Below are 19,806 nucleotides of genomic sequence, written 5' to 3' on the forward strand. Positions count from 1 at the left end.
ATAAATTTTAATCATCATGGATCCATTACTGAATACAATGGGAAAGTTCTGTTATGATTGATTGACTTATATTTTACTATTTACATTCAGTTCATGGTATGTTAATTCCTTTAAGGGGGAACTGTAATTTCCTGAGTTAATAATCAGTCAGATAATTCAGACCTTCCATTTCAAAATGGTAGACTCTCTTTTTAACCTGAGAATATATTAAAATCAAAATAGGGGAGTATAAAATAGTATAAATTAGTAATAATAAAAAGTATAGGAGGAGAGAGAAAATTGTCTAAAAATTCTTCTTAAAGTAGAAACTGGAAAAATTAAAAAATAATATAATATGGAAAGGGGGAACAAAGAAAAACTTTCCAGTGGACAAACACAAATATAACATTAGGTAATCTCAAGTTCAACATCAACAGTGATGTCATGCTGATATCATGTACCCTTCATATAATGTGATGAGAATGGCATTTTATCTCTGAGGTCTTCCTCTTAAAACCATACCCCAGCTTAATCATATGAAGGCCATCAGTCAAATCCCAATTGAGGGACATTCTACAAATACCTGACAAGTATCCTTCAAAACTGTTAATGTTATCAAAAACAAGGAAAGTTTGAGAAACTATCACAACCAAGAGAGGCGAAGAAGATATGACAACAAAATGTATTGTGGTATCCTGTATTAGATCCTAGAAGAGAAAAAAAAGGATACTAGGTACAACTAAAAAAATAATAATCATGTTTCAATATTGGTCCATTAATTGTACAAATATACCATAATAAGTTAAGATGTTAATAAGAGGGGAAACTGAGGGTGTGCTATCTGGAAACTATCTGTACTACCTTGTCTTTTTTGTAAATCTGAAATTAGTATAAGAAGTAAATTTTATTTAAAAAAATTATTTGTAAAACACATGAGTCACATAGACACAACCAGCTTGACAATAGAGTTTCCATGGGTCACACTGTTAGAAATTAGAAGAAAATTTTAGAAGGACATTATTTTCAAATTATAAAGGAATATACCAATAAGTCATCCCTATCTTATATTTTTGTACCCCCATTCACCCTTAAGATGAATTTATATTAGGATACATTCGAGCCACATAATAGAGAAAAATTGAACAGAATTTTTCTGAAAAATCAAAAGACTACTTAGAAATGTATTCTAACCAAGAATTGCAGTGAAAGGAATTCCCAGAATGATACCTTTGCAGCAAACCCATAAATTAGCCTTAACTGGTTGAACAAGAGGTTAGGAGGGCTTTGAAAAGGGTAATCACCAAATAAGAGATTTACATGCAATAGACAGGATCACTCAAAAATGGTTACATCCAAAGACCTGGTGACTAAATATTTGTCAATAAAATCAAATTAAATTTTGTAAAATTAAATACTAGGAACTAAAAAAATATTAGTACCCAAATTTATGGTCTCATGATCAAAACTGAATTATGTCACTATTTTCAATATTGATGAGTTATTGTTAACATTTTTCTGTTAGTAAACAGTTATGGAATTGGGCATTGGGAGATGGAATTGTATTATTTATATTCTACTTTCTGTAGTAAAACATACTCACAAAAATAACATAAGCCACATTTATTTTCATATATTGGCATCAACCTTCATGCAAAACAGTAGTGAGTACTGTGACAATACTATAAAAGCATAACAAAAAATTACAAAACCCCAAACCATATAATCTTTCACCTATTTATATTATTTTCTATTTATAGTTATAATTTTGATTAACTGCATAGCACACATGGTTGAAGATTCCTAAAATAATCATTTTTTCTGAAATATTTTAATTTGAAGGTAAAGATACATATGCACAAGTCTGTAGGGGAAATCTTAAAATTCATTTTGTATCACCATTTTATTATAAAGAAATCCATACCTCAATTCCTATAAAATTTGTTTTTCTGTACTATATTCCCAACATACTTTCTTAGTAGGCTAAACTTTTCTGTATATAAAGATAAAGGGGCCCTGTTCTGATGTTATTTTATATCTCAGGTTTTAAAAATGATGCTATCAATGCATAGGGAATAAAACCCCAAACAAATCTTGCTATGTATTAGCAGTCATTTCTAGGTATACCGGATCTGGCAGGGTCAAAAAGCTGGCAGTGGATTTATGGGGGGAATCATAGCAACGGATGAAAACTAGTTATGAGACTGAGGTCACATCAGTCTTCTGGAGATTTCCAGTGTGTAGGGTTAAATTCAAAATACATGTTTATGAGTGACCACCTGTGCCGGAGTCTGTAACTGTTAATGGTATAGATACAAAAAGGTGCTCAGACCCTTTCTTCAAAATCAGATGGTTTAGTAGAGGAGATAGACATGTAAAATATTCTTATAGTCCACTGTGGTGGGTGCAACTCTTCTATAGATTTTAGCTGGGGTTGATGACAATTGAGATTTAGATATGATTTAAATTAACCCTATTCATGTTCTGCTCAAAGTTTCTCCAAATACCAAAGTTCTCAGCTTCTCAAGATCATCTCTGGCTCCTGCTTTCTTCCCTGGCTGAATGTATATCCACTAAATCCACAACTTTGTCTTTTATTTCTGATCTGGCAGAGAGTAAAAGTTGGATCTCAGCCCCTTTTATATAAGTAACTGACAAATCTCTCCCAAATAAAGACACCAACAAAGACAAAATCAATTACCATCCCCTGCATCCTTAAGTTTACTTCTGGGGTGAGACACAGGGGTATTAGACAGCCACAGAGCAAATTATTTAATTTTGAATTTTAGATATCCCAGTTCTCAAAAGTACTATAGCCAGCTTGCCACGGTGCTGAGCCAATCCAATACTCTGCTTTTTTCTCTTCTCAAAGTCACTTCTAAATTCCTCTTCCCTTCTAAAGCGCTACTGCCTGTTTCTTCAGAGTATTACTTCTTATCCATGATCCTTTTATTTCGATTGATTTATAAAAGTATTTTCTTAAATAAATATTCCTTCCTTATAAGAATTTCCCTTAAAAGCATTACAGAAATTTTTCATATAGCTGCAAGTTACTATAAATTAATAAATAATACATTAATACATAAACACAAATTTTAATGATAAAACAATAATATTAGCATATATAGCACTATTAAAAATATGCCAGACCTAGAGGCAAGATGGGAATAAAGACACAGACCTACTAGAGAATGGACTTGAGGATATGGGGAGGGGGAAGGGTAAACTGGGACACAGGAGAGAGTGGCATGGACATATATACACTACCAAACGTAAAATCAATAGCTAGTAGGAAGCAGCCACATAGCACAGGGATATCAGCTCCATGCTTTGTGACCACCTAGAGGGGTGGCATAGGGAGGGTGGGAGGGAGGGAGACACAAGAGGGAGGAGATATGGGGATATATGTATATGTATAACTGATTCACTTTGTCATAAATCAGAAACTAATGCACCATTGTAAAGCAATTATACTCCAATAAAGATGTTAAAAAATAAACAAATAAATAAATAGGCTTAAAAATTTAAATAAATAAATAAAGCTTTCAGCTTGTACACACACACACACGCACACAATGCCAGACAATTATAGAAGCACACCAAATGAATTATATATATATCAGGATGTAGATATTGCTATGATATTTCCACTTTATACATGATATTCTTAATCCATTAAAATTAGAGAATTTTGCAAATGCTACTCCAGCTCAGCAAAACTTTAAGGTGCATGGTATTCTTCTAAAAGTGACACATACAGCTTTAATTTTGAAATATATTGGTAGTGGTCAAAGTTACAGAGTGAAGGTAGAAATTTGTAAAGGAAAAAGGAATTTTAAGTACAAAGACGATGAAATATGAAAAAGTATGGTTAGTACGGTGAAACACAAGGATCTCAAAGTGCTATACTGTTACTTGCAGTGGTAAATGGGTATCAGGTGGTGAGGAGTATAGTTCAGAAAAACAGTCAAAGCCCAGAGCACAATAGACTTAGAAGGTAACTGATGATATTGAAATCTATCTTGTAAACTTCTCAGGCTAAGCAAGGGATTAGAATAGAATATAGCGTATAGAATATAAAATATTCTTATGAAACAAAACTACTACTTAAGTGTAGAAAAATTAGTAGGAAAGCAAGACTGCATTTAAACAATACCATGAAAGAAGAGTATGAGAGACTATTGTGATAGTTTAAGTGAATGATGGCAAAGTCCAGAACATGGGTAACAATGATGTTGGAGACTGGTAGATTCAGAGATTTAATTTGTCCTTTGTCTGCTAACAATCAATTCAGCCTATGCTAAAAAGCAATACCTTCACTATTATAGGGAAAACAAAACAAAAAAGCAGAACAAAACAAAACAGCAAAACTACTTTTCAGTGGATGCTGACAAAGGAAAATGTAGGAAAGTCAATAGTAGAGCATGGTAACCAACTTATAAGCTGTAACTTAGTCCATGTGAGACATAATGGTGCCTGGCAATACAGTGGTAGCTGAGGAAATGATGGGAAATATATAGTGTTTGATTATATTTTAAAGCTAGAGCCAAAAGGAAGATAGGTTGCAAGTGAGTTATTAAAAACAAGAGTTAAGACTGCCAAGCTTTTCGAACAAAGGAACTGAGTAATATACAGGGATGAGAGGAACAGCCAAAGCGAGCAAGAGTCGTTGTGAGTTTGGATTGGAACAAGATCAGTTTGGGACATAAGTTTGAGACACATGATAATTAAGAGAAGATTTCAAGAATACAGTTTTAGGTAGGAGGCTGGAGTTCAGCTGAAGGAGTTGCTGGATGGATAAAAACTTTGTTATATAATATAATTAAAGCCATATGACTATAATTTAATATAGAGTTAAAGCCAAATGACTGGAAGATAGAAATGGTATGGTAGCTGGGGATGAATTTTGGTCAGTAAGAGTTTCTGTGTGTGTTTGCATACATACACATTGATAGAAATCATTGAAAAGAGAAGGAAAGTGATAATGTAAATGATATTAAAGTATGTATTTTCCACAGAACTAATATCCTAGTGATTATTTACTTATCAAGTCCATATATACATATAAATGTTCTATGTTATCAGTGATATTGCAATACATAAATATTTACATTATTTTCTAAGTTAAAGGAATTCCACATTCCAAAACAGCATGTACAAGGACATTTGAACCATTTTACATTTTATTATTGGATATTGCAGGTGTTAATTTGGATTTTGAAATATCGAATATAGAGAAATTTCATATTTTATTTCTATGGAAAACAGAATTGCAAGTAACACAATGGCTTAAATGGCTTCATTTAAACCATGAAAATGTTAAAATACTTGTTTGTGGTTTCAGAGAATGTTATTGACAAATGAGAATGTGAAATTCATGTTTACAATATTTTTGTGCAAAGTTCTTTGCACTTAGTTTTTCTCATCTGTAATTGTTGTTTCTCAGACAAGAATTTGAATCAGACTTATACATAATCAGCAAACATGTCATTTTTAATTGACTCAAATTTTCAATAAAATCTGAGTCCATATTCTGCATAGTTTCTTGAACAGCTCTAGCAATATTTTCTCATAGACTTTTTTGTAATACCATGTCATAAACAAACTTTTAAGATTCAAATAAGAAATGTATTTAATAAAATTGAAATGCCACTAACAGAAACCTATATTCATATTCATATAGAAATTCTTTCAGAATTTGTGTCGTTGACATTTAGAACACTAATATGTAGAATTGCCATGAAATTGTTATTTTTCTAGAGCAGTGATTCATCTCTAGGGTATCATTGCCCCCCACAGAAGCACAGGTGCCACTTGACGTGTCATAAACTCGTATAGAGTCAAAATAAAATTAAAAACCCTGTAAATAATGACTATGGGGCTTCCCTGGTGGCGCAGTGGTTGAGAGTCCGCCTGCCGATTCAGGGGACACGGGTTCGTGCCCCGGTCTGGGAAGATCCCACATGCCGCGGAGCAGCTGGGCCCGTGAGCCATGGCCGCTGAGCCTGCACGTCCGGAGCCTGTGCTCCGCAATGGGAGAGGCCACAACAGTGAGAGGCCCACGTACCACACACACACACACAAAAAATAATGACTATGAACTAGACATATTAATAGAGGAGACTTTCAAATTTAATTTGGGCATAAATCAAACTACATATAATATTATCTGAAATACTAACTCAGCAAGCAAATTCCAGCACTATTAGTGATGCTATTTTAAAGATTAGCATATCTATATTATTTTAGGGGAAAGTTATTTTGAAAGATTGAGAAAGTTATTAAAAATTGTATAGACTGTGCTTTTTATATAACAGTTTCCTCAATCCAGTAGCTCATTTTAGCTACAATCTGACAGTTTTTCTTAATAGTTTGAACTAGTTCAAAGAAGCAGTAAATATTGATGAAAGGTTGAAATATAGAAGTGCGGAGATTTAGAAATAATGTTTTAGAAACTGATGTGATGTGGACAGACTGTCTAGCCTGGGCTCAAACAGAGTGCACATCTGAATGTCACAGTTTCTCATGATGAGTTTTGATTAATTAATCTTAATTTAGGGCTTAGAGGTCTCTGAATACTTAATACTGTACCTGATTCAGGAGCACTGAAACCTAATAAACTATCATCAACCAGGATGTAATTTGATAGGTATTTTGAGGCCTGTCATTCATTTTCAATTTGTGCTCACCTTACAAATGCAATAGAGATACAGCAAGTGTTAACATTTACTCCAAAACAGGATTGAGATAAAAGTGCATTAAAGTTCAGAGTCGATTTAGTACTTGGCTGATGAAAGAGTTAATGAAAAATGATTTTGAATGACACAAATTAAACACAGTACTGAATAATTTCTCTTTATTTTAATTAATCCTTACTTTTAATCCAGTCTAGTTTATAAAAGTAAATACTTATGTAATACTTAGCAAGTGTCACGCATTATTCTAAGTATGTTATATATTTTCTCATTTAATGAGAAATATGAGCTGCACAATAGGTACCTTTACTATCCTGAGTTTACAGATGAAGAAAATGGAAAAGAGATGTTACATAAATTGCTGTATGTTACACAGATAGGAAGTGGTGAGGCTGAAGTTCAACTCCAAGCAGTCTGTTTCTAGAACATCATGATGTGAATGTGAATGTGCACACACACACACACACATTTTATATATAACATATAGCAACCGTTTGAGTTAATTTTCTTCCCTTTCCTAACCTGTCAGTGCTTAGTTCAAAATTAATTTCTTCCAGAGAAATAATTTTCAGTACTCGCCACCATTTAAAACACTCTGAAGCACTGTGCATTTGATGTTTTGTACTTTATGATTTATTTGGATGAAGTATATGTAGGTATACACAATAAGGTTTCAACCAGTGCTTTATACCTACAGAAGAATGGGGCTGTACAATTTCTTTTTCTAGAGCATTTAAAATAAACTGTAAAATCAACTCATATTTTCATATAGAAGAATCTCAATATTTTATATAGAGCTGCATGAACGTATTTTAGAGCTTTATTAATTTTGCTCAGTGATTTGCTTGTATTTTTGCATACTTCATCAAAATTGTTTTCTAACACAGAGTTTCTTAGACTTGTATAATGACCTTTTTAAAATTACAGTACTTTGCAGGATATGCACTGCAGCTATAAATTAAATATATATTTGGATTAAAATAAATAATAAGATATCACAAAGTTAATTATTATAAGAATTGGTAAATGTATTTAAATATGTATTTTTTTATTTAATACTTGAGAAAAATCTTACAACCAAATTCTTTTAATTTATTAAAGTAAAATCATCACAATAAAGCTCAATACTTTAATATTTTATCATAAAATATGACATATATAGACCAATATTTTTCATGGAACCAATTTTTGTTCATTATCACTGATCTACTTAATATTCTAAAGGATGAGAAGGTGCAAGTATCATCATATCAGTTTTAGCATAAATTATTTTCCAAAGCTCAACTGTCATCCCAGCATAAAATAAAAAGCCAATTTGAACATGCACCCTGAGGTCATTTCCTCTTCTGCATGAATTGTGTACTTTTAATTTTTATGTTCCAAGAAATGTCATCATGAGCAGTTATCTCCAACATTGTTTTAGAAATAAAAGATGCACATTTTTAATGTACAAGCTAATACAATTTTTATGTATGAGTAAAGAATTAATACTTTTCTTGAATTCAGGTACATTTTATCCATTGATCCATGGAGAAAAACTGTGAAATAAATAAATGTTTTGATATGAGGGGTAATTTAGAGAGAGCTTTTATTGGAAGGGTAAAAAAAGTATATATCCCTGATTTAAAAGTAGAGATGGATTTATGAAATCCTAATTTGGAAAAATTATATAGGTCACCAGAAAACAATTTAAAACAGAAGTAGAATTATGGAACATTTTGCGTTTACTTGTTCATTACATTGAGGTAATCCAGAGCAAACACCTAATTAGTAAGACTCTAAGTCACAGCCACAGCTTTCCTGGTTGCCATGGCAATGGTGATCTATCCTATATTAATGGAATTATAATGAACATCAAAATGAAGTAAATTATAATTAAAATGAAGATTAATTAGTTATCTTGATCTTGGGGGATAGTCTGGGGATGCCCTTGAAAGAGTTTATGATGAAGAACAAAAATGAGGTCATGATGTAAGACATGCAGGTAACGTTTACAAGTTTAACGTGTGATTGCATGCTCAAGAGAGGCTGAGGCTTACGGTAACACATGAATTTGTTTCTACTTCTGACTTTGTTTGAAGACACTGTAGAGCCATGTACTGGCAGCACCTTGGACTTGATCTTTACTTTGATGCCATTTCTTTGTTTGAAAGTCTTTTGCTACAAGGAAATGAAGATTAAAACTAGGTTATATTTTTAAAACCAGCAATTTCTGCTTTTGTATTTGCTCTAACAGTTTTTTCAGAAACTGAACTAATACCTATTCAGTTATTCTTTCTCATATTTTATCATCGGTAGCTAGAAGCCAGTGGATAATTTTACACCCAGCCTGAAATCTTCCATGCTAGGGATAAGAGTTCATGAGATCCTCTTTCTAATTTTTATGTTACTACAGCAGCAACAGTGTTGCCAAATTTCTATTACTACATAAATATGTTCTTGTTTTCTCCAGACTACAAAAACATCCACCTCATTCTTCTTCAAGCTCTCAACAATAGCCTTATTGAGACCTCCAATTTCCATAACACTCTCTTCCAAACTCTTTTAGTTTCTTCCTGCCACCATTACAAAACAATGCTACATGTTTTAAGTGTTTTTATACCATCACAATTCCATTATTAAACTATGCTCCAATTATTTATTGTGGCATAACAAACTAATCTCAAATTTAATGGTTTAAAAATTTATTGTTGACACCTGATTTTATATGTCAGGAATTTGGGAAAAACTTAGTTGGGCAAATATTTTGATCCACACGGTATCAACTGAGTCACTTGATAATATTCAGGAAATGACCATGCTGATATAGAGGGTTAAATATGGCCTAATTTCCCTGTCTTTTTCCTGGGTTGTGATGACTGATAAAGCCAGGAGTTGGTGGCATTGGTATATCTCAATGTGGCCTTTCCACATAACAAGCTTGGGCTTCCAAGGCAGGTTTGGGGTTGGTGGGGGGGGACATCCAGTGTGGGAGTTAGTCAGAGGGTCACCACTACAGCATGAAATGTACCAAAAGGGCAGAGAGGGAGAAAAATTCAAATACCTGGCTTCACCCTCCTCCCCATTTTGATTTTTTCTGTTATCTTTGGTCCAACCTAAGAAGAAGCCACACAGGAAGAATGGCAAGTTAATGTAGTCTGCATGGGGAAAAAGAGCAAAGAGTTGATCTGGAGGGTCAAACAGGAAAAAATTAGAACAATCCCCCAGTTTTGCTCTTCAGCAACTATTCATTCACTTTCTTTACTTTAAGAAAATCTATTCCATTACCATGGAGATGAAAAATTACTATCATGAACCATATCATTGGGCAGATGTTGATTCAATTGACACCTCCAGTTCTAAAGTTTGTGGTGCTGGCAAAAGTGTTTTGAGCAGACACATGTTTATCTAGGTTATGTAAATATCTCTTGAAGGACACATTGCAGCCTCTTCTATGAAAAAGGAGTACAATATGACGTACCCCAGCGTGGCTAGGGATTCCACATTGACCTCTGCTGTGGATGGACTCAAAAGTAAAGGTAGCAAGATTTTTCTAGCTCAGCAAAAACCCATGTTGTTTGAGAATTTTTGCTTCTCATTACCACAATTTTGCAAAGAAAGTCACTATGCATAAAAGTAATACTTACCCAGTAGTTACAGCTATAGTTCTCTTAAACTCCTCAGCCACAGGAAAAAATAAAAAGGTTACTCAAATTGTTGAACTGAAAGCTTAAAAATGAGGTCATAACGAGCTGGGGTGAATGATTCTGATAAATAAGATAAATTTGAGTTTGCTGCTATGCTGTGGTTGCAGATAAGACTATGGCTATTACATTTTGTTGAGTTCATTCACTTTCCAGTTGTGCTACTGTAGCCATATTGTATTTGTGACTATCGAACAACTTGGGTAATCAAATGAAGGCGACATTCACAAGAAGCTGTGTCTTATTTGAGTTTATTGAGAGACATTTTTGCAGAGAATGTCCTCTAATGTGCATTTCTATGGAAAAAATATCTTCATACTTTGCATTTATTCTAAGAGGTATATCCAAATGACTCCTCTTCAGATCTCCTAGTCATCAGTCTTTAAATCTTGACTTCCTAAGACCCTATCTAGCCAGTCAACGCATTGCGAATGTCCATGAGTCACTACCCAAGATCTGTGTGTCTGGCCACCTTTTCTTCTTAACAAAGTGGAAATCATATATTTTGCTCAAAGTTCTGAAGTTTTCTTTTCAACACTTTTTTTCAAAACCAATCCTGCATACGGCTGTTTTTCAGCAGCCATCAGCTTCGAGATGATACCAGCTTCAGATTCAGACTCAGCTGCAAACCGACTTACATTTTTTTTCTCTTCTGTTCATAGTCATAATGGACACCCCATGAGGTCATACCAGTGTTGTGAGGGAGATGCGGAAGAACAGCATAGGTAGGTATTATGGTAGTCTGTGTCACCTGTTCATGTAATTTATTTGCATCTTTTAAAACCTGTTTGGATCCAGTTTGTATACACCATTTCTATTTAAAGATGGAATGCTGCTGGGCATGCATCAGATAATACTTGGTTTATGAATGGTAGAATGGTAGCTAAGTTCAAAGAGACTTCTTGTTCCATGGCCAGGAATAATGATTCCTAAAATAGTTACTTATACATCTTGAGAGAATTCTAGTCAACAGTATGAGGCCTGAATAATCATTAAAGGCACAGGAAAATTACATTACATGTATATATTGTTTTCACATCTAAACTCTGTCTACTGCAGTCATATGGCTACCAGTTGGATTCGTTAAACCCACACTTATGTTCCTGTGTAGAATTTATTAAGAGCTTCCTGTAACTTTTAAAAACCAAGAAAACCAAGGAACAAAAGCAATATTGTCCCTGTTTTATATATGGTTTTGTGTAACATGATAGCTTCAACTTAAAGTCAACCTCTCAAAGGCTCCATGGTGTTTATTAGCTCACTTAGTGGTAGAACTCAAGTCAGGGGTGAAAAGGAAAAGAAAAAAAAGTCACAGTTGATAAAACTTTGACCAACTATAAAGATAGATGATAGATAGATAGATAGATGTCTATGTCTCTATCTACACACAGAAGATGCACTTATATATTTATTTTACATGAAGCAAAGGTATCCCATGCATAATTTTCTGGCTAAGTGATCAGAGATTTCAAAGGAATCCTTCAACAAAAGATGACAGAGATGTCAAAGGAAAGGGTATTTGGATCGAAATTAGAAAATTCCTTGGGCCACTTCCTACATACTTATGCCTCTTAATACATGTTAGTGAAAGATGACTGTCAAGATATCAATGCAAGAATTTACATGAAAGAAATATTGCTCTTTCAATTGAAAGTTTGAATTATTTTACTTGGCAAAGAATCTTGTGCTGCTGAAATGCTGCTCAAAGGAGCACACATGATATGTGGTGGAGGGGGGAAGTCATGTATATCACTACTGCTTTGTCATCATACAATGAACATTATTTATTAAAGATTATATTTTTATTATTATTATTTTGTACTTTTCTATTTTGTTTATTTAGTCTTTTATGAATTTTCCCTAGATCATATTTATCATAGCACTCTAAAGAAATTTTTTCGAAATTGTTTCTACAACTGAAATTCTGAATGCTTTCTTGATTTTGATCTTTCTAAATCTTCAGTTGATGTTCTAACTCCCTTATTTCTATGATTCACCCATGATCATTTTCATAAGTGTTTGCTTTGTTTTGTTGTGCTTTTGCTTTAATTATTTGTTTTGGCATTAGTTAGAGAGACCTGTATCTGTTAGAAGAAAATAGCTCTGAAGGATAGAATCTGTGCATTATCATAAATCTCATTTGGAACACCTTTATAATTTGTTTTAAATAATCAGCCAGGAATAAGAATTGGGGTGGGACTGAGCTTTACTGAACAGAAAAAATATTCTTAGATTTCTCCTTTTAGCAACAGAAACATATGATGTGGTCTTTCAGAACTCAATAGTGTTTATGGTAGAATCTAGAGATTTGCCTATTTTGAAACGGCTTGTGGGGTATAGTTTACATAACACTTTTAAATAACTTGCAAAATAACCACTCTTACCAATAAAACTGAGCCATTTCTCGTGTTCTTGTATTTTTTTAGAAAAATGTGGATATTTCAGTATTATTACTGATCACCATGAGGGAAAAAGTGCTCACTATGTTGTTATATTTTTCATTCATATAATAAATATTTGTTGAGTACCTTCAGTGTGCCATTTGCATTGCTCTAAGTGAAATATGCAGTGAGAATATAAACATATTTCTTCCTTTATAGAATTTATGGCCTAATTTTTAAGTGAGTTAAATATTATTTCCTAACATTTATAATATTAATATAATATTAATATATTCATTTTTCCAAAAACTTAATGGTGTTTCACATTCTTATGTTTTTAAGAAATATCATTCAGATTTCTAGAGTTTTGCTTATTACTTATAAGAATCTTCCCATTTAACATTGCTAATTGCTAAGAGCTAAACTGATAATTCTGTAGCAATTTTCCTTTCAAAATATTCCTTAGTATGTATTCTCAGACTTACTAGTATATGATGGTAATAGGTTATAATCATATACCTCTTTTAAAAATATTTTTAGATATTATGAAAAATGCATTTCCTTTCAATTCAACATATAACTTGATGAGCTCTAGTAGTTTTCTGGTAGCGTCTTTAGGGTTTTCTATGTATAGTATCATGTCATCTGCAAACAGTGACAGTTTTACTTCTTCTTTTCCAATTTGGATTCCTTTTATTTCTTTTTCTTCTCTGATTGCTGTGGCTAGAACTTCCAAAACTATGTTGAAAACAAGTGACAAGAATGGGTATCTTTGTTGCACTCCTGATCTTAGTGGAAATGCTTTCAGGTTTTCACCATTGAGTATGATGTTAGCTTTGGGTTTGTCGTATACGGCCTTTATTATGTTGAGGTATGTTCCCTCTATGCCCACTTTCTGGAGAGTTTCTATCATAAATATGTGATGAATTTTATCAAAACCTTTTTCTGCATCTATTGAGATGATCATATGGTTTTTATTCTTCAGTTTGTTAATGTGTATTACACTTATTGATTTGCAGATATTAAAAAATCCTTGCATCCCTGGGAGAAATCACACTTGATCATGTTGTATGATCTTTTTTTTTTGTAACATCTTTATTGGAGTATAATTGCTTTACAATGGTGTGTTAGTTTCTGCTTTATAACAAAGTGAATCAGCTATACATATACATATATCCCCATATCTCCTCCCTCCTGCATCTCACTCCTACCCTCCCTATCCCACTCCTCTAGGTGGTCACAAAGCACTGAGCTGATCTCCCTGTGCTATGCGGCTGCTTCCCACTAGCTATCTACTTTACTTTTGGTAGTATATATAAGTCCATGTCACTCTCTCACTTTGTCTCAACTTCCCCTTCCCCTTCCCCCTCCCCGTGTCCTCAAGTCTGTATACCCTGAGAAAACCATAATTCAAAAAGAGACAATGTACCACAATGTTGTATCATCTTTTTAATGTATTGTTGGATTTGGTTCGATATTATTTTGCTGAAGATTTTTGCATCTATGTTCATCAGTGATATTGGCCTCTAATTTTCTTTTTTTTGTGGTATATTTGTCTGGTTTTGGTATTAGGGTGAATGGTGTCTCATAGAATGAGTTTGGAAGTATTCCATCCTCTGTAAATTTTGGAATAGTTTCAGAAGGACAGGTGTTAACTCTTCTCTAAATGTTTGATAAAATTCTCCTATGAAGCCATCTGGTACTGGACTTTTGTTTGTTGGGAGTTTTTAAATCATGGATTCAATTTCAGTATTCATAATTGGTCTGTTCACATTTTCCATTTCTTCCTGGTTCAGTCTTGGGAGACTGTTCCTTTCTAAGAATTTGTTTATTTCCCCTAGGTTGTCCTTTTATTGGCATATAGATGTGGGATTAAAAAATTAATACACAGAAATCAGTTGCATCTCTATACACTAACAACAAAATATCAGAAGGAGAACTTAAGGAAAGAATATAATTTACCATTGCATAAAAAAGTATAAAATACTTAGGAATAAACCTACCTAACGAGGCAAAAGACCTGCACTCGGAAAATTATAAGATGCTGATGAAAGAAATTGAAGATGACACAAACAGATGGAAAGATGTACTGTGCTCTTGGATTGGAAGAATCAATATTGTTAAAATGACCAAGGCAATCTACAGATTCAATGCAATCCCAATGCAATTCAATTCAATACAATGCACATTACCAATGGCATTTTTCACAGAACTAAGCAAAAAATTTTTTAAATTTATATGAAAACACCAAAGACCCTGCATATCCAAAGCAATCTTCAGAAAGAAAGCAGAGCTGGAGGAATCAAGACCCCTGACTTCAGACTATACTACAAAGCTAAAATAATCAAAACAGTATGGTACTGACAAAAAAAACAGACATATAGATAATGGAACAGGATAGAAAGTCCAGCAATAAACCCATGCACCCGTGGTCAATTAATCTATGACAAAGGAGACAGGAATATCTAATTGAGAAAAGACAGTCTGTTCAATAAGTGGTGCTAGCAAAATTGGACAGCTACATGTAAAAGAATGAAATTAGAACATAACACTGTATACAAAACTAAACTCAAAATGGATTAAAGACCTAAATGTAAGAATAGATACTATAAAACTCTTAGAAGAAAACACAGGCTGAACACTCTTTGACATAAATCACAGCAATATCTTGGATCCATCTCCTAGAGTAATGGAAATAAAAACAAAATCAAACAAATGGGACCTAATTAAACTCAACATCTACCATGTCTTTTTAAAAGGTCAATTAAAATATTTTCCTATATGAATGTTTCCCATTAGCAAATATTGAATCACTAGTAAAATATTTTAACCCTACAAGGGTTCTCTAACTTGGATGATGTCTTGAAAATAAAGGTTAAAAAATGAAAATATTATGTTGTAATATGGAACTTGCACTCTAGATTATAACCAACTTTTATTATAAAATTCGTATTTATTTATTTATTCAATAATGCTTGAAGCAACTATATTAAAAGTATCAGTATCTTATGGATTATACAGTGAACATAGACTATCTGATATTGTCCTGTCCAAAGTTTAATAAAATTGTATTCATTCTCTTAACGCATATAATTTGACCTCTTACTATATCCTCAGTTGTAAGTTAAAATATTTATGACTCAGTTATTCAATAACTTATACTCTGTGAAATTTCATTACCTTAGGTTACTATGAAATTAAACTATTTCCAATGAGAAAGACATTATGGATATTTATTAGGAGCTGAGTGTTCAGAGCTAAATTTCCTACATTTGAATCTTAGCTCTACTACTTACTATTTATTTGACTTTGGAAAATTACTTATCTATTGTTTCTTCAGTTTACTCAATTGTGAAATGAGGATAGTAATAGTACCTACACCACAGGGTAATTGTGAAAGTTAAAATGATAAAAGTAATTAATGCAATATTTGGCACACCTCAAACAATATGTAAACGTTAGTTGTTGTTGTTAATTATTATCAGTTTCTGGTTGTTTTAGTGTGTATGAATTTAAAAATGCATAAACCATAAAAAGTATCAAAGATTAAAATATTGGAAGTACATAAAATAGTATTTATATGTATCTTAAAACCGTTCAATACATTTGGAAAAAAAGTCACAGTATTTTGATAGATGATATAAGGAAGTGTCCTCTACACAAGTAGTATATTTTGTAATAATACTAACTCATTGAGCAAAATAACCAGTGGCAATTAGAGTGATTAAAAATTAAAATAATGCTTCTCACTTCATCTGCTCATCTTAAGATAATACTCAGTGATCTACCACACATATATATTCATTGTTATGCAAGACAGGAGAACAGGGGTTTTGCAGGAAAAAAAAATTCTAGTGAAAATGTAATATAAATTAAGTAAGTTTGTGATAAACAGAAAGGACATTTCAGATAGAGCTACTGGTAGGATCAGAAATATAGATGTTGGGAAAACTAAAGCACAATAACGAACCAGGATTCAGTTGCTACACAGCTCTGTCTTTTTACATCACATGCTCCTTTTAATGATGAAATAATTCCCTTTCTTTAACATAGGCAAAGTTAACCTTGTGTCCACACAGCCTATGCCAAATAGGATATTTGCATTCTATGTGAAATAAAAGGCACTCTTTCTGAGCAGAAATTTATTTACTTAACAAAATATTCATATATAAAAGATATTCTGGTAGACTCTAAGACTAAAATGCTACATACGATAAAGGCAGTACTTACACAGGATTTTCTAGGGAAAAGGCGGGAAAACCAGTTCTAGGTGAATAAAATGGCAAGTCTGAAAGCTCCAAGGCATAGGAATGGAGAAAGGGGACAGAAAAAATTTCAGGGTGATACCTAGAGTGTATGTAAGTAGTCTTGGCAGGGGTGGGTTGGGGCTGAAGTTAAGTTGAAAGATGTAAAACAATGATGTTGAGAAAATAGGTGAAATATTGTAGAAGAAAATAAACCTACCAAAACTTTTAGCTTAAGCATTTATTGAAACTTTGCAAATGTGAGAATAGCTGGAAATGTGTCCTACAGGGAACAAGGAGCTTAAAGATTTAAAAAGGTTCAACTGGGGAAGGCAGTCAAATTTCGATTAGTATTAAGAATTGGTCACTAATCAAATTTTCAGAGATATAGAAAAACTTAGGTTGCATTTATCATGAGACAGGAAGTGAGAGCAGCAATACTAAAGTCACAGTTGAGCACCCATCAGTTGGATAATTTGAATTTAGCAAGGGGATGGGGAGGAATAGTTGGGGCTACAGTCTTGCAATGATCAGTGGAAAATTTTTAGTTGGTCAGTACCTATTACAATACAAATTTGAATATTCAGATATTCAATAAAGAGCTTTGGAAATTACGTGAAGACTCAGCTTCTTAACAAGGAAACTGGAGAGCAGTGGAAGAGTTTATGACACATTTGCAACAAGATCAAATGTATATGTCTAAAGAAAAATAATATTGCAAGAAATGTAGCTAGAAAAATTTTTTAGATTAAGCCAGCTGGGTACAGGGATATCAGTTAAGAACCTATTGTAGTAATCCACTGAGAAATACTGATTGTCTGAATTTGGGAAGTGGCACATGAACAGAAATGGATAGAGATGAGACAGAACTAGGAGGTCAGATGAATGATAATTTGTAAATAAAGGAGCGTGGGATGCAAGCAACAGGAAGGAGTCAAGGAATTTTTCCAAGTTTCAAGATTAAATGGTGGGTTGAATAGTGGAATACGAAATTGTTTTCATGTGGATAAGAGCACTGCAATTGGATGGACGGAGTCCTGAACAAGTTTGTAGCCCAGGGTAAATTGTGTTGAACATACTGAAACTGAAGCAACTGAAGATAGAGAAGTAGAGACGAACAATAGGAAGGTGGGTACAGATTAGAAATCAAGGTTTGTGCACCTGGTTTTGAAACCATTAGCATTACTAGGATAGCACAGGCACTTAGGGGTAGACTCCAGAATCTGACTGGCTAGGTTTGCTTCTTGGTGCTATAGTTTACACAATGTTTTATCTTTGTGCTTCAAGGTACTCTATTTATGAAATTTGATGTATGTACATAATAGAAGTTGGTAAAAGCAACAAATGAGGGCTTTTTTTTTGAAAGCCTATTTTTTTTTTTCGGCACGCAGGCCTCTCACTGCTGTGGCCTCTCCCATTGCGGAGCACAGGCTCCGGACGCGCAGGCTCAGCGGCCATGGCTCACGGGCCCAGCCGCTCGGCGGCATGTGGATCTTCCTGGACCGGGGCAAGAACCCGCGTCCCCTGCATCGGCAGGCGGGCTCTCAATGACTGCGCCACCAGGGAAGCCCTTGAAAGCCTATTTTTAAACATTTACTCTTTGTGGATGATGATTTCAGGGCTTTCTCTGCCTGGTCTCTTTGTTGTTTTTCTTTTTTCGGCATGTCTTCATCAATGCAGGGCTTGAAATTCTTAATTACTGACCATCTTGAATTAGAACCCTGCATTTACTCAGTAAACGCTAAGTTACACTCTCATGAGGCGAGTATTTTTCTGTGTATAATCTGGGGGAAACTGGAGAGAAAGTGAGACTGGAATGAATGAAATTATCAAGAAAGAATGACTATAGGGTAAAAGCAAGAAAGTCTGGGGCGAAACCCCGAGAAAAAATAAAAAGGAAGAAAAACAGAAAGTGGAAATAACCAAAGAATGCAATTTTTTAAAAGAAAATGTAATACCATGTTTGTGCACCTGTCTCAGTGGGTGGTGTTGTCATGGTGGACGAGTGTCAGCCCCTGAACAAGACTGTACTGTTCAATGTGCTCAAGGTCACCAAGACTGCAGGCACCAAAAAGCCACTCCAGAAATTCTGAGACTGGACACCTGCCCATTTCTCCAAACAAAATAATTTTCCCAGTCTAAATAAATATTTTTAAAGACATTAAAACTCATAAGGCAATTATGGACTCCCCTTTATGTTGCTTGGGGACCTATATCAGAAGTCAAGTTCTCATTCTACACAGTTTGCCAAGATCATTCAAGTAATTTCATGTTGCCCTATTTGTTTAGCTACTAATAAAGAGAATGGAAAAAAACCCCACAGGTTTTCTTGCCTTTTCCTCAATGAAGCACAAGCAACCACATATGTAGGAATAATATTATCTTTCTAATATGCAAATGGTTTATGCTTTCTAATTAAAAATGTTATACATGATGATCACAAACAATCCAATAGAAATCACAAGACAGAAATTCCTCATATTCCACCACTTAGAAACAACAATGGTTTATTTTGGCAAATATTTTAACAAAATTATATATGTAAGCAAAAACACATTCTCACTTGAGAATGATAAAATCATTCTATGCACACTGGTTGCGTACTGCAGTTCTCACTGAACACCTGGCACACGTTTCTCTGTGAATCCATTCTTGATTATCACAAAAATGGATATAAAACTGTACTTAGCCTAAAAAACCTTTCAAGTAGCAAGTAATCAGTAAAGAATCATTACCATTATTATTAGAATTTCAGTGTCTATTCTGTATTCCATTTATGAATTTACCATAATTTATGTAACTTGACCATTCTAATCAAATATTATTT

The sequence above is a fragment of the Lagenorhynchus albirostris genome, chromosome 18 (genome assembly GCF_949774975.1).
Source record: "Lagenorhynchus albirostris chromosome 18, mLagAlb1.1, whole genome shotgun sequence".
NCBI classification, from domain to species: Eukaryota; Metazoa; Chordata; class Mammalia; order Artiodactyla; family Delphinidae; genus Lagenorhynchus; species Lagenorhynchus albirostris.